This window comes from Schistocerca cancellata, chromosome 6 (genome assembly GCF_023864275.1).
Source record: "Schistocerca cancellata isolate TAMUIC-IGC-003103 chromosome 6, iqSchCanc2.1, whole genome shotgun sequence".
Taxonomy (NCBI): Eukaryota; Metazoa; Arthropoda; class Insecta; order Orthoptera; family Acrididae; genus Schistocerca; species Schistocerca cancellata.
Genome location: NC_064631.1, coordinates 72,905,191 through 72,920,269, shown reverse-complemented (window position 1 = coordinate 72,920,269; position 15,079 = coordinate 72,905,191).

Sequence of the window (15,079 nt, the reverse complement as noted above, 5' to 3'; positions counted from 1 at the left end):
GTTTGAATAACACGGGTAAGGATGGATTACAAACATGTGTTACCCTTCTTTCAGCCCATGCGTGTATTTTGTATTCTTTAAATTTTACACGTAAAGTCTGATTTCTGTCCAAGCTGTACACAAATCAGAATATTTTGTAGTCAATATTGCCAAAATGTTATTCCATTATTTTGCTATAAAATTAAAATTAAGAGTAAACAGCTTCTCAATGAAATGTCTCCTCTTGCTTTGTTCGATGTTATAATTTTCACATCTACACTTCAATTTTCATTGACGAAAGGCGAACGTAGCGACTGTATAGAGATGCAAAAAATACCAAACTTTTAGTATTTTCTGGGGGCTGAACACAGAATATTTACATTACAATTACAGCTATTCGTCCATGGAAGTAATGAAAACAGTTACAAAAAATCAAGAAACGTTATTTATTTCTTGACCTAGTACAGACTCAAAGAAAGCCATTACTTTACGTTTTGGAAATACAAATTCCTTTACGCCAATGAAATGTATCCGTATGACAACGACTTCTCCCTCAGGAGAAGCATCTTCGTCCTCCACCATCTCCCTCACATCGGCTAACCAATCTTCTTCTGGCAGCAGTTCGTCGATCCACCATAGATCTGTATCTGAATAATCCATCTCGTCCGGGTAAACCTCGAAGAGGTCCAGCTCTTCTGCCAGGTCAGCCTCGATGTCCAGTACATATTCCGCCAAATCCAACTCCAGCAAGTCCATTTCCGATCGCCATCTAAAAAAACGAAGACAAAATTCATTTGTTTTGGAAGATATTGCTTGGATAATTATCCTAAAATATATTACCCTTAAACAGCGTCATTCTTGTGTGAAGAGATTTTTCAAACTTATAAAAATTTATGATTTTGGCATGGCACGTTCTTTTAAGGAGTATGTATAACAAACCAATCTATCAAAATGATTGTCAGCAGCAAGCTGACTTATTTCCAAAACACATTATTTGTTGATCTTACACTAAGCGTTTGCAGACTACAAGTAAACTGTGCGTCACACAGGTATACTACTCTATATCGGGTGTGCGAATTTGTCATGTACTACTTACTGTGCCACAAGCGACATTGAACATATGTTAAAACTACGCTTCAACACAATTTAAGGAACTACGTCGGTCTTTCATGCTGGTAGTTAACTACTACTGAAGTGATTAGCTACATGTGTATCGTGACATTTCCGGCATATCTTCCGGACTGCATGTTGCTACCCTATACGATCGTGCTCGCCACATCGATCAATACATGACGTCTGCTAAGAGGACTGAAATCGGTCGTGTTTTAATTTGATATCATCACGAAGAAGACAGATATTGCCGTGTGTCACACCACAATGTCAGAGTCAGTTACGGACTGCTTCTACGTCAGTCACGTCACCAGTGAGACGACCAGCCCCACCCACCCTCTACCTCTGCGCAGGGTCCACTCTGAGTACAGTGATTGGCGATCTTATCTGTATCTCCCCTCTTTGCAAGCACTGACGAGCTACCGTAAACCATTATACGTAACATATATAACTAAAAGAACTTATCTGCTATTATTCAGAAAGACTTGGTACTTACATTTCAGTAGAGAGTATGAGCTGCCATGAAAGCCTGAAACAGAAAAGAGAAGAACATGCATTTTAATTACGATTGACGAAGGGTAAGTAGTTAGATTTACTAACAATAAGCAATACTAAGAGCTCAAAGGAGCGAAAGATTTTCCGAAACATGTTTTTCGGTGTGAAACTTTGTAAGCAGTCACACGACCGCTCGCCTGCGACCAAAACGCGAGACTGACGCAGCGATTCCGGCCTACAGCGTTTAGAGTGACGAGTGTGCGAGGATGCGAGAGCTGGCGGCGACTTACCAGCACAGAATCGCGAATGCGACGTCGTCGAGCGCAGTGATAAGCACGAGAACAAGCATCTTGTCTGACTGCTTAGCACCAAATTAGTGTTTCCGCGGTTACCCCGGCTGTAGCTCCATTGTCGATACAGGAGACAAGGGAGTCTCACCACTCACGAGTGTCACGTGAGAAAAACTGCTCAACGAATCACTGTTGTTATTCATATATTTATTTGGCCGCTGCATGTTAACAAAACATATTTAATAATTGTTGCACTGACCGACATAGTTTACATCGCAATTTTATAATACATTAAAGATTTTTCTTCATATATCCGCAAGCGCGGCATAACGTTAAGGTGAAAATGCCGAGAGTTGATTCAAAAACGTTGGTTTTGATAGAAACTACGCAGATGTTCTGTGGTTCCTCTTTCGGTTGTCTTTTGGTATCCACCCTGCGCATTCCAAAAATGTAGGTAGGATTACGTGCTCCGCTGTGCCTGCCTACCAGAGCATTATCGTAATAGACGTGTATCAAGCATTTTCTGCTTATCAAGTGGTCGAGGACGGAAAGTTCGTCTGTGACACACAATACGAAAATTCCATACTTTTTCTAAGTTGTACAGCTATGACGCGTAACATCTGGTCCCAACTGATGGAAAGTATTTTAGATGTTTGAAGTTTGAATCATCTACCTTGAGATATACACGGTTTCTAGATGCATGAGGCTCTTCTATATGCAGGAAGCTGTACTATTCTATAGAGTCGTATCTTTGGAATTGCAGCGACTATCACATTTCTTTCCAATCCAGTAATGTCAGCTGCTTCAAGCCAGAGACATCGTCAGTGGTATTTAAGTAAAGAAACGGTGACCTCCTGTCACACACGACTTTTCCACTTGGCCTATTATCTCATACTGTGTGATATCGGTGTGTCCTTTGATTCAAAGTAATTGTGGACGTCTATATTGTAGAGAAATGTCGCTTACACTTTGAGGTCCATTCCTTATGTTCTAGTAAATTTACAGTACGTCCCCAATACAGATGCTGGTTTGCGGCAAGAGTTTGCACATTTTCCTAGTCTGCGTACCTCTGCAATACAAGTCTCACGACATGACAGAATTATGAGCGTTAGTGTCCACGAGGATGGGACGAGGTGAGGCGTATTAACAGCTGAGGTTATTTGTGTAAACTGTCCTCCAAGCTGATAGGAAATATTTGTCTTTACGACGAAGGTTTCACAATTCTAGTTAAACCTACGTTTACAGTTTCATTTTCTGCAAGCGTGATCAGTTGTCTCATCGGTAAAGATCGATATTATGGCAAGATCTTACAACACGGTGTGTGAGGTCTCTGTCTCGCTGAGTAAATAGTTCAAGGCACTACCATACACGTAACATGCATCGATAACTGGACGACGATTGTATAATGCCACGGTAAAGCGTAAATGAAACCAAAACCTCCACACCTGAGATGCTGCACTAACTGTGGTATCACCGCCAGACACCACACTTGCTAGGTGGTAGCTTTAAATCGGCCGCGGTCCATTAGGACATGTCGGACTCGCGTGTCGCCACTGTCAGTACTTGCAGACCTAGCGCCACCACATGGCAGGTCTAGAAAGACGGACTAGCACTCGCCCCAGTTGTACGACGACTTTGGTAGCGACTACACTGACGAAGCCTTTCTCCCAGTTGCCGAGAGACAGTTAGAATAGCCTTCAGCTAAGTCCATGACTACGACCTAGCAAGGCGCCATTAGCCTTACAGTGATTGTAATTAACCGTATCTGGAGATAGACTCATTTGTATCGTCAAGAGCGATGTACCACAAGGATACATTAAAGTTAAGAATTCAAGGAGCTGCATACTTTTCTTATAGCATTAATTAGGTATCCTGTTCCAGAATTCACGCCAGCCGGCATGTGTGTACGCGTGCCTTTCGGCTACCTCCGAGTGGCGTGGCTGTCTTGCTACGCCACAACACTAACTATGACGAGTAACCGTCCAACGTCGCTTGCTTAGCATTCAAGATGTAGGCGCCTCGTCGGTTCTCAGTCAACAAACGGCGCCAGCAATTTAGCCGAACTCTAGGAGAAACTGTGAAAGGGCCGGGCTGACCCGTTCGTGTTGTTATAGTCTAGCACTTCCTTCTGAAGACTACAACTGGACAGTTAATAACAGATTGACTATGAGTGGTTTTGTTCATTCAGACAAAGAGACTGTTTAACCCTCCATTCAGTCACAAAAGTGTCATCCTCAGATTAATCGAGTAACTATACAGGCACATATAACCGGCACACATTAGTACTTTTAGAAACATGCATAATGTCGTTACAAGACATCCTGTATTTACTGTATACAAAAGGGGACTCAACACCGATCGTTGTGAGAGGCTGCTATATACAAACTGCGGTGAGTGTAAGGTTTTGTCAGAAAGTTTAGTGTATAAACATGATTTTGAAGAAAATAATAAATTTTTACGGTAATAAAGTCTGGAATAACGATCACGTGTAGTTTTTTAATCAACACATTTATTTCCACGCCGTGTTCGGCTTCAGAGATGCCGCGAGCCGCGACCTTTACGAAATTATTCGATGTTGTGGGCTTCCCGACCATAGGCATTGCGACCTTTTACATCAACGTTGCGTTTACGGGTACATAAACTTTAGCCGTGGCTATACAGACCGTCAATGAAAGCTGTAATAGTGGCGAAGCATCTGCTGACCGCTTTTCAAGAAGAACAGTCCATTTCACATTTCATACAGGCTTAGGACTGGCCAATACAGAGGCATGCTCAATATTTTTTTCTTTTTGTTTCTGACTTTTTCTTTTTCATTTCACCTTGACCTTTGTTCCTTCCTACAACTTACTGGATAAAACCATCATCATCATTTCATTTGGGCCTTTGTCTCACTTCAGCATGGCGTTGACTTTGTGACTATAGATTGGGCAATGTTAGTGTCAGAGGGTAGCCAGATACCCTTCCTGTGCCACCAAGAACCCTCCAGGACGGAATTAGTGTACCCTAGCTATCTGCTTCTATTGTAAGCCATGAAACAGTGCGAATACTTTCAAATGTCTGCGAGTCGTAAAACTGAGACGGGACGTGGGGACCAGCCCGGTACTCACCTAGTGGGATGTGTAAAACTGCCTAAAAACCACATCCAGGCTGGCCAGCATACCAGCCCTCGTCGTCAGTCTGCCAGGCGGATGCGATCAGGGGCAAGTGCGCCTACCCGAGTCCAGGAAGCAGCGCATTAGCGCTCTCGACTAACCTGCTGAGTCAACATTACTGCATACAATGAATAAACTTACCATCTTATTTTATCCATTTTAAATTCGTCTCTTCTTCTGTGATTTCGATGTCAACGTGTAATGTGTATAGATGACGCCCTCCCCCACCCCACCCCCCCCCCCCAACGCACCCAAGAACAGTTCCCTTTTCACACATAATTTTCCCAGCTTCTACGTAATAGAACACCACGATTAATTTATCACAAACAGAGCTATCGTGAGTTTTCTAAAACCTGTTACCTCCAGTCAGTATCAAAATGTCTTCGCTCAGCTGAATCTGTGAATTAGTGCCAGGGTTTTTGGTTGGCCCAACAGCTTCCCTCCTTACTTTACACAATGAAGTCTTGCTGTTGTCGTTGGCTACATGGGTCGAGTTTAAAACTTTGTTTTTCAAATCTTGAAATCCCTCCTTAAAAAATTTGGAAAACAAGTACTGTGTTTTCTTCGTGGACTCTTTTCCTGCACTTACACATTCCTTTCTTGAACTGCAAATCTGCTTTGGCAAATGGGCAAGAACGTCGCTGTTCACCCATGATTCTGCCCTTCGCAATTTTTAAACGGCCTCGGTGCTCACCCTGTTCGGAATTCGTACACAAGCAGTTCGTATAAGCGTCACATTTTCTGTGTACCTGGTAGTAGTAACTAACCTCCAGAAGGCATACCTTCCCTTTCGTCATAATTGTTTTCATTACTCACCAGATGAATGTAGCATAATTGACTATGCCAGAGGACTCCATTCGCACCTTATACGCGTTGATGCCATCATGTGTGGGACACGTTGTTACGGCCCGTGGCGGACCGTGTGCCTGTTAGACAACACGACACATGCCAAACTGAGGTGACTCACGTGCTAATCATTTCTACATAATTTACTAATGTACATGTCCTGAGACTATGAACTTCCTATCTCTAGTCGTTGGGGTGTTCTGTTTGTTCTGAACATGAGTGTACAAATGGTGGGTAGCTATTCTAGGAGACGAATTAAACAAGCAGATCATTAATCTTATGTCCTATAAATAAAAGCTGCTACAATATGCCAGCACGTTTTGAACAGCTCGTAAACGCGTTCATGTTGGTAAAGTTTTTTTAATGAAATGACGAGAAACCTTAATTTGGTGGTCAAAGGTGCACTGTAATTGAAGACATTATTGTTTCAAAAACAAGTCTCCCAAAAGAATTGGGTAAAAAGCAAGTCACCTTTTAATTCTTTTGCAAATGTGTCAGTCTTCTTATGCTTTTTATTGTGAGTGATAGTTTGTCGCAGCAGATGATTAATGTGTCTTGAATATTTATTCGCATTTGCATGTTTGATGCTTAAATTGTAAATTATGCATAATGACAGCTGCCCCTGAGAGACAGACAGAGAGAGAGTCTGCACTCTTATATGTGCATAACATCGAACGTTAGACGGCATATTTGTTTTGTAAGTAAATAACGCCTTCAGTCGCTGCGTTGTATTTTATGCTGACAGACGCGTTTCGCCTTTTTTTCATTTTAATGCACATCATTGGAACCTTTAATGATACAATTATAGTATACTTATGTTTTGATATGTAAATAAGTGACTACCTATGGTTCTTCCTGTTTTTAGTTGGCATCGGTTTTTCCTCTCACCTGGTCAAATGGAGGTCGCACTACCGTTCCATTGACAAAACATGAGCATGTTTTAGTGTTGCGAACATTTTTCTTCCCACTTTACATTTTTTTCCTTGTGATGTACTATCACTCTCTGTCTTCTGTCAGTTATATAGACATAACACTAATGTAGCCATAACTAATTTGAGTTCACTGTGCGTCCCATCCTGTTCTAGGCGCTTCAGTCTGGAACCACACGACCGCTGCGGTCGCAAATTCGAATCCTGTCTCGGGTATGGATCTGTGAGATGTCCTTAAGTTAGTTAGGTTTAAGTAGTTCAAAGTTCTAGGGGACTGATGATCTCAGATGTTAAGTCGCATAGTGCTCAGATCCATTTGAACCATTTTTGTATCTCATCGTGTTTCATTTTGTTTACATACACGTACATGTTGCCAACCGATCGATGTATATGATGAAACTAACGCCTGTTCGTTTCTATTACGTTTATATCGTCTGTTGACGTGTGCGTGTGTGTGTGTGTGTGTGTGTGTGTGTGTGTGTGTGTGTGTGTGTTTGTGTTTGTGTGTGTATGTGTGTGTGTGCGTGTGTGTGTGAGCGAGGGAGAGAGAGAGAGAGAGAATATGCATACATGGATATTTTTTCATTTGATTTGAGTTTTGGTTCAAATGTTTTGCAGAGACGTTCATGGACCACTGAGTGAGTGGAAAGGGGGTTGCAAGGCATTATTGTCATGATAACGGTTCTCTGTTGTAGCGTTTCTCTGTTATTTTATTTATTAGCGTAAACAATGAGTTGTTTGATAAGTGTACTTGACCATTCAAGAGGGTTTTCTTTTCTCCTTCGGTTCTCTCTATGTGGTAATATTCTTGCAAGGTTTTAAGATCTTTTTTATTGAGGATTCTAATTATTTTCGTGTCTTCTTCTCTAATGGTTGGTTTGTGATTGTGTTCTCTTAGTCGTTCTGCAAATGTGGAGTGATTTGTCCATACTTCCAGGCTGTCGTGTGTTCTTTGTATGTCACATCAAATGTTCTGCCTGTTTGTGCTATGTATCTGCCATCACAAGTGTTACACTGTAATCGAAATATACCTGCTTTCTGGTATATATCTGTGTTTTATGTCAGTTTTGGGGTGTATTTTTTGATAGAATTGTCTTTTGTGTATGCTGTTTATTCCTCATCTTTTGCAAATTTTGGTGATTTTTTTGTGTGAGTTTGTTTTTGTGTGTCATTATGTGCCATCTTGTGTTTTCTCTTATGTTTTCCTAATACTTTTGTGTAGTTGATATGGTACAGAGTGATTGTGATTGTGCATGGTCCTGTTGTGATGTTGTTAATGGTTTTGCCTTTTCTGATTATATTTTACTTTTGTCTTTGTTGTTTAGCTTTGTGACTGTTTCACGATTGTACTCATTGTTTTGGGCTATCTACATTAATATCTCCAGTTCTTTTTGGTAGTCTTCTTTGTTGAGTGAAACTGTATTGAGCCTATGGAGCATGTGTCGAAGTATTGCTTGCTTTAGTGAGTGTGGGTGGTTCAAGTACTGGGGGATAATAATGTCAGTCGCTGTGGGTTTACAGTGAATTTCAAACATATGCTTATTGTTTTGCTTTTTGATTGCTATATCGAGAAAGATTATTTGGTTGTTCTCTTTCCGTTGTGAATTTTATATTTTGATGTACCTTGTTGATGTCAGTATGCAATTCTTCAATTTTTGTGTGTGGACCATCTATTAAGCAGAGGATGTTATCCATATACCTGAACCAGCATAGTATGTTGTATTCTTTTGCTGCTGTTTTGTGTTCACTGGATCAGTTCCAACTAGATCCTTATCTGTAGACAAGGACAACCGGTCTTAGGTTATATACTGGTGATCCTTGTTTCCCCATTCTCTATTCCCAGTGAACGACAGGAAATTGGTCAAGGTCACCTAGCGGACGCACCCAGACAACTGTGCAAGCTATATTGAAGACCATGACGTAATTCTAAAGACGTCACATGTCATAAAAATCGAAACAACCCCCCTCTACCGCTCCTCGCCCCGCCCCTTTGAAGCATCAGGATTACGCACCCTGTTCAGACGTTAATCACCTTAATCATTTTTAACTGGGACACTTAAGTGTGAGGGGTTATTATGGAGCTGGACAGCATAGGAAGAGGATTTGCCTATCTCTTAATAACAAATTATGTCACCTGAGTTCTATTTGTTAACAACAGCATTACTTGACACCTGCAGAGACCACATAGAGTCAGATATGTATGTACTTTCATTATCCCACATTTTACGTATTTTTTCACCAATTTCCCACAATGTTCCTGTTTTATAACAGGATGCATTCTGGGGCTGGATAGCGTAGGGATAGAGGTTGTAGCCTGTGTCTATTTCTTTATAACAAATTACATTATGCCACATCAATTGGGTTCCATTAGTTAACAACAGTTTTGTATCACGTGGAACCACCAGAGACTACACCCAGGCGGATATGTAAGTATTCTTTTTATTCCACATTATCCCATATTTTAACCAGTTTTACCTATTTTTCACGTCCGCAGCTCGTGGTCGTGCGGTAGCGTTCTCGCTTCCCACGCCCGGGGTCCCGGGTTCGATTCCCGGCGGGGTCAGGGATTTTCTCTGCCTCGTGATGACTGGGTGTTGTGTGACGTCCTTAGGTTAGTTAGGTTTAAGTAGTTCTAAGTTCTAGGGAACTGATGACCACAGATGTTAAGTCCCGTAGTGCTAAGAGCCATTTGAACCTATTTTCACCCTTTTCTGCATTTTGCTTTGGCCATTTACGCAAGATACACTGCTCTCTTCCCAACGTCGCGACAACGTCATGATGCTCTCAGTCAGTCACAATGCAGTATGGGTTTTAATTCGATATCACTGATATTGAAGCACACTTCCCCAAATCCATCCGTTATAGTTGTGACACACCGGAGCTCTGCAGCATAGGATTTTGTTGTATTCCGTGTCTGTCTATAATAAATTATGTTACTTGAGATCTATTTCTTTTATAACAGGTTAATATTTCGTTATTGTAATCAGTAGGAGAAACCTCACTGACACAGATACGTAAGTAATCTCATTCACCCATATTTTATGAATTTTTTCCGTATTTTACCCAGTTTTACACATTGTACCCAATGATGCGAGTTATGTGTCAACATGGTGTCAACATGGCCTCGCAACGAGACAAAACGTCACGTCACATACGTCGCGTAACGTCATGACGTCACATCACAGTGGCGCACCGTGTCGTGGCACGTCGTGAGGCGTTGCGCAAACGTCATGAATTTGTCAGTCGAGGACAATGCAGCATGTTTCCGATTTATCTGTCATTGCTAAGACGCCACTCGATTACTAGTGCTGGATGTCATAGTGTTAGAAATGAAAACGTTCATACAAATCGTGACGTCACAGAGAATTCTATACGCGCTCCGATTTCTAGCCACAGATGCTATATATAAGATGGTTCAAATGGCTCTGAGCACTATGGGACTTAACAGCTATGGTCATCAGTCCCCTAGAACTTAGAACTACTTAAACCTAACTAACCTACTGACATCACACAACACCCAGTCATCACGAGGCAGAGAAAATCCCTGACCCCGCCGGTAATCGAACCCGGGAACCCGGGCGCGGATATATATAAGAAAAAAATCACACTGCAGTAGGTAAATCGCCACTACATTACAAGATTACCAGACGTCACAGCAACATTTTGATGCTTCCAACCAGATTTTCTGTATGTGTGTAGCACAGCGCTACAAAATACACCTCTAGATACGTGAGAAACGAAAATTAGTTTGCCCACAGGGGACTCTGTCCCTGAGGCTCGGTTGTGTTGGCGTGTAGCCGATGTTTGCGGACATACTACGCAGGAACTGCCGAGAAGTTGCTTTATAGTCCTTTCCAGTCTGGCGCCAGACATTGGTGCTATATAAGTCGTCGCCGAGAGATCTCCTCGCCACGTTAATAAAGGCAAGCAGATCATGACGCGTCGATGAAAATATGTACGTCTGGCACACACCTAGATAACGGGGAATTCGCCCCAGAATTCGTATATTGAACGAGTGAGGCGTGATCCTGGTAGAGTATGCCACTCATCGTGCAACTGTGACCACCAGGTCGCGAATAACAGAGCTCCGCATGTTTTCCTGTCATTACACCTGACCATCTCACCAGACGAAGTAGAGAGATTTGCACAACGTATGTGTAATTTTCTCCACCCTGGCGTCTGGCACAGATGGTGCTCAATGGTTCAGTGAGAGGGTATCCCAGCACAGAAAAGCCTGTCGTAACTCGCCGGCGCCCTTGCAGACAGTTGAAGTGCCAAGCACTGTGTTCGCCGCCCCACCATCCTTTCCCTCTAGACCACCTAGGCGAACCAGTCGCAACTTGCAGACACTTACAAGCTCACCAGAGGAAATAGACTTACGTCGTTATAAGGTTGTAGCAGTATGAGGTTCGTAGCAGTAAGTTTGTAACAATTTAAGCTTCATAGCAGTGAATCCCTTGTCGCTTTAGAACACTCCTTATTAAGCGGAAGACTTCCACAAGGCACCAATAACGTAATGCTGGACTTGTTGCTGGTAGGATAAATCCACATGCTAGTATTATGTGAACTCAAATTGGCAAAAGCTCTTTTTCGTGAAAAACAGTACTGAGGACAGATATAGACAGCCAATATAACGTAAGGGGAAAAAAACCTGTATAGTTAGATACTATCCTCTCTGTAGGTCTACTTTTTGTTAGTGGCACTTGGTGCATTACTGTGCGTGCGTCTTGAGAAGAGAGGAACCGAATTTGCATGATACCCTTATAAGCAGTAAGCAGCCCAGAGTCCTGATAAGCATAATGAATCTGAGTCTGCCGGCCGTGGTGGCCAAGCGCTTAAAGGCGCTACAGTCTGGAACCGCGCGGCCGCTACGGTCGCAGGTTCGAATCCTGCCACGGGCATGGATGTGTGTGATGTCCTTAGGTTAGTTCGGTTTAAGTAGTTCTAAGTTCTAGGGGACTGATGACCTTAGAAGTTAAGTCCCATAGTGCTCAGAGCCAATCTGAGTCTAATCTGGCTGTGGAAGTGTTCTTGAGATGATTACAGCCCGCATCCATTAAACCAAAGTGGTAAGTGTGTCACTGTAATTCAAACCTCGTATTCTGTCATAACACACCACGTATTTCTTAAACAACTTATGTACGTGATAAATCACTACTGATTCGGAAACCAATTGTAGGTAATACCATACTGCCATTACCGCTGTGTAGTAGAATCGTACATATCTGGAAGGACGATATTTTTATCAGCCGTAGCTGTGAGTACATAAGAAAGCTAGTTTCACAGACTTGATTCTGTAGGAAGTAACATGGGTAGGTTACATGGTTTCAATCATCCGGCGGAGTAACTCAGAATTACACCGTGAGATCGGTTGTAAGTGGCTTTGTTTCTTTGTATAATCGGCCTTCACGTTAAAATTATAGGCATACAGCGAATAGTTTTATGCACCATCATAGATCACGACTGTATTTCTTTCAAGCATAGTGTCGAGGTATTTCATCCTGTCACTACCGGATAATCTACACTGCTGGACATTAAAATCGCTACACCACGAAGACTACGTGCTACAGACGTGACATTTATCCGAGAGGAAGAAGATGCTATGCAAATGATTAGCTTTTCAGAGCATTCACACAAAGTTGGCGCCGGTGGCGACACTTACAACGTGCTGACATGAGGAAAGTTTCCAACCGATTTCTCATACACAAACAGCAGTTGACCGGCGTTGCCTAGTAAAACGTTATTGTGATGCCTGCTGTAAGGAGGGGAAATGCGTACCATCACGTTTCCGACTTTGATAAAGGTCGGATTGTAGGCTATCGCGATTGCGGTTTATCGTATCGCGACATTGCTGCTCGCGTTGGTCGTGATCCAGTGACTGTTAGCAGAATAGGGAATCGGTGGGTTGAGGAGGGTAATACGGAATGCCGTGCTGGATCCCAACGGCCTCGTATCACTAGCAGTCGAGATTTCAGGCATCTTATCCGCATGGCTGTAACGGATCGTGCAGCCACGACTCGATCTCTGAGTCAATAGATGGGGACATCTGCAAGACAACAATCATCTGCACGAACAGTTCGAATACGTTTGCAGCAGCATGAATGGCAAAACGTCATTTTTTCGGATGAATCCAGGTTCTGTTTACAGCATCATGATGTTTGGCGATACAGCGGTGAACGCACATTGGAAGCGTGTATTCGTCATCGCCATACTGGCGTATCACCCGGTGTGATGTTATTGGGTGCCATTGGTTACACGTTTCGGTCACCTCTTGCTCGCGTTGACGGCACTTTGAACAGTGGACGCTACATTTCAGATGCGTTGCGACCCGTCGCTCTACCCTTCATTCGATCCCTGCGAAACCCTACATTTCAGCAGGATAATGCACGACCGCATGTTGCAGGTTCTGCACGGGCCTTTCTGGATTCACAAAATGTTCGACTGCTGCCCTGGCCAGCACATTCTCCAGATCTCTCACCAATTGAAAACGCCTGGTCAATGGTGGCCGTCACAATCCGCCAGTCACTACTCTTGATGAACTGTGGTTTCGTGTTGAAGCTGCATGGGCAGCTGTACCTGTACACGCTATCCAAGCTCTGTTTGACTCAATGCCCATGCGTATCAAGGCTGTTATTACGGCCAGAGGTGGTTGTTCTGGGTGCTGATTTCTCAGGAACTATGCACCCAAATTGCGTGAAAATGTAATCACATGTCAGTTCTAGTATAATATATTCGTCCAATGAATACCCGTTTATCATCTGCATTTCTTCTTGGTGTAGCAATTTTAATGGCCAGTGATGTATCAAAGTTAGTCTTTCACAACCGGTTAACATCCAGCAAAGGTAAAGCACTTACGTATTTTAGTTTTAGGGGTCATGAAAGGCCTCATAGTCAACTTCATCTAAGCTAGTATTACTTCCTCAATAGACCAATTGTAGGATGATCTTAGGATGGCATATACGATAATTTTAATACACTATGCGATGAAAAGTATCCGCACACCTGGCTGAAAATGATTTACGAGTTCGTGGCGCACTCCATCGGTAATGCTAGAATTGTATATGGTTGTGGCCTACCCGTAGCCTTGATGACAGCTTCGACTCTCGCAGGTATATGTTCAATCAGATGGCGGAAAGTTTGATGCGCAATGGCAGCCCAAGTTTTCTCACCTCGCGTCTAAGTGTCATAGTACTTGCACTGCATCCTGACGTAGTTTAGAATTCCTGTGTTATGGTCTGGATAGATGTCTGTTTATTACACATTACGACCCTCTTCAGCTGTCGGCAGTCTGTGTGAGTCAGCAGACGACGTTGGCCTGTACGATTTTGTGCTGTACTCGTCTCTTCACATTTCCACTTCACTATGACATCGGAAACAGTGGACTTAGGTATGTTTGGGAGTGTGGAAATCTCGCGTACAGACACATGTCACAAGTGAGACCCAATCACCTGACCACGCTCGAAGTCTGTGATTTGTGGGAAGCGCCCCATTCTGCTCTCTCACGATGTCTAATGATTACTGAGCTTGCTGATATGGACTACCTGGCCGTAGGTGGCAGTACAATGAACCTAATATGAAGTCGTCCGGATATTTTTGATCACATAGAAGGTCTGCTCAACGTAATTATCTCAATACGCATCAGGAAGACACAAATTCTTGCCTATTTCTTCCAGCAAGACAGTCAGTCCCTCTAGGGATGTACAGTTGTTCCGTTAGTTCTCATATTTGAGGTCCCTAGACTCTCGCATATTCTTAATACTACCAAAACAGCCACTGAGAATGTAGTGCAGCCTATACTGGTTTGTTTCAGACAGAAAGACAGCCATCCATTCTACGTACCGTCCACAGTAGAGGTGTCAGCATCGTGTTTGGTGGCTCACGTAATGGGTTCGCATGTTAAATAATTAGAACTATAGGCAAACAGAGCATGACATTAAAACCAATTGGAGACTATAATCATATGGAACATAGCAGAGCCACACAGGTTACAATATTTAATACTCCGGAAAAAAGCCGATTTAGACCTTACATGAATCTGCATTTGTGTTTCTAAAACTGTATAGGACAAACACTGGAATGCGTCTTAGTTAGGCAATACGACCACAAAGAGCAATTGCTTTTTACTAACGATGATTATTCACTACGACGGCAGAATACTATCGGATATTGGTCATTTTAGCTGGACTATCGATCACGCAATCTTCTAAATGTTTTTGGATTCACACTATATTGTTTGCACCGTGTGGTGGATTCTCCAGAGTCGTGAGATGGAGGTGTA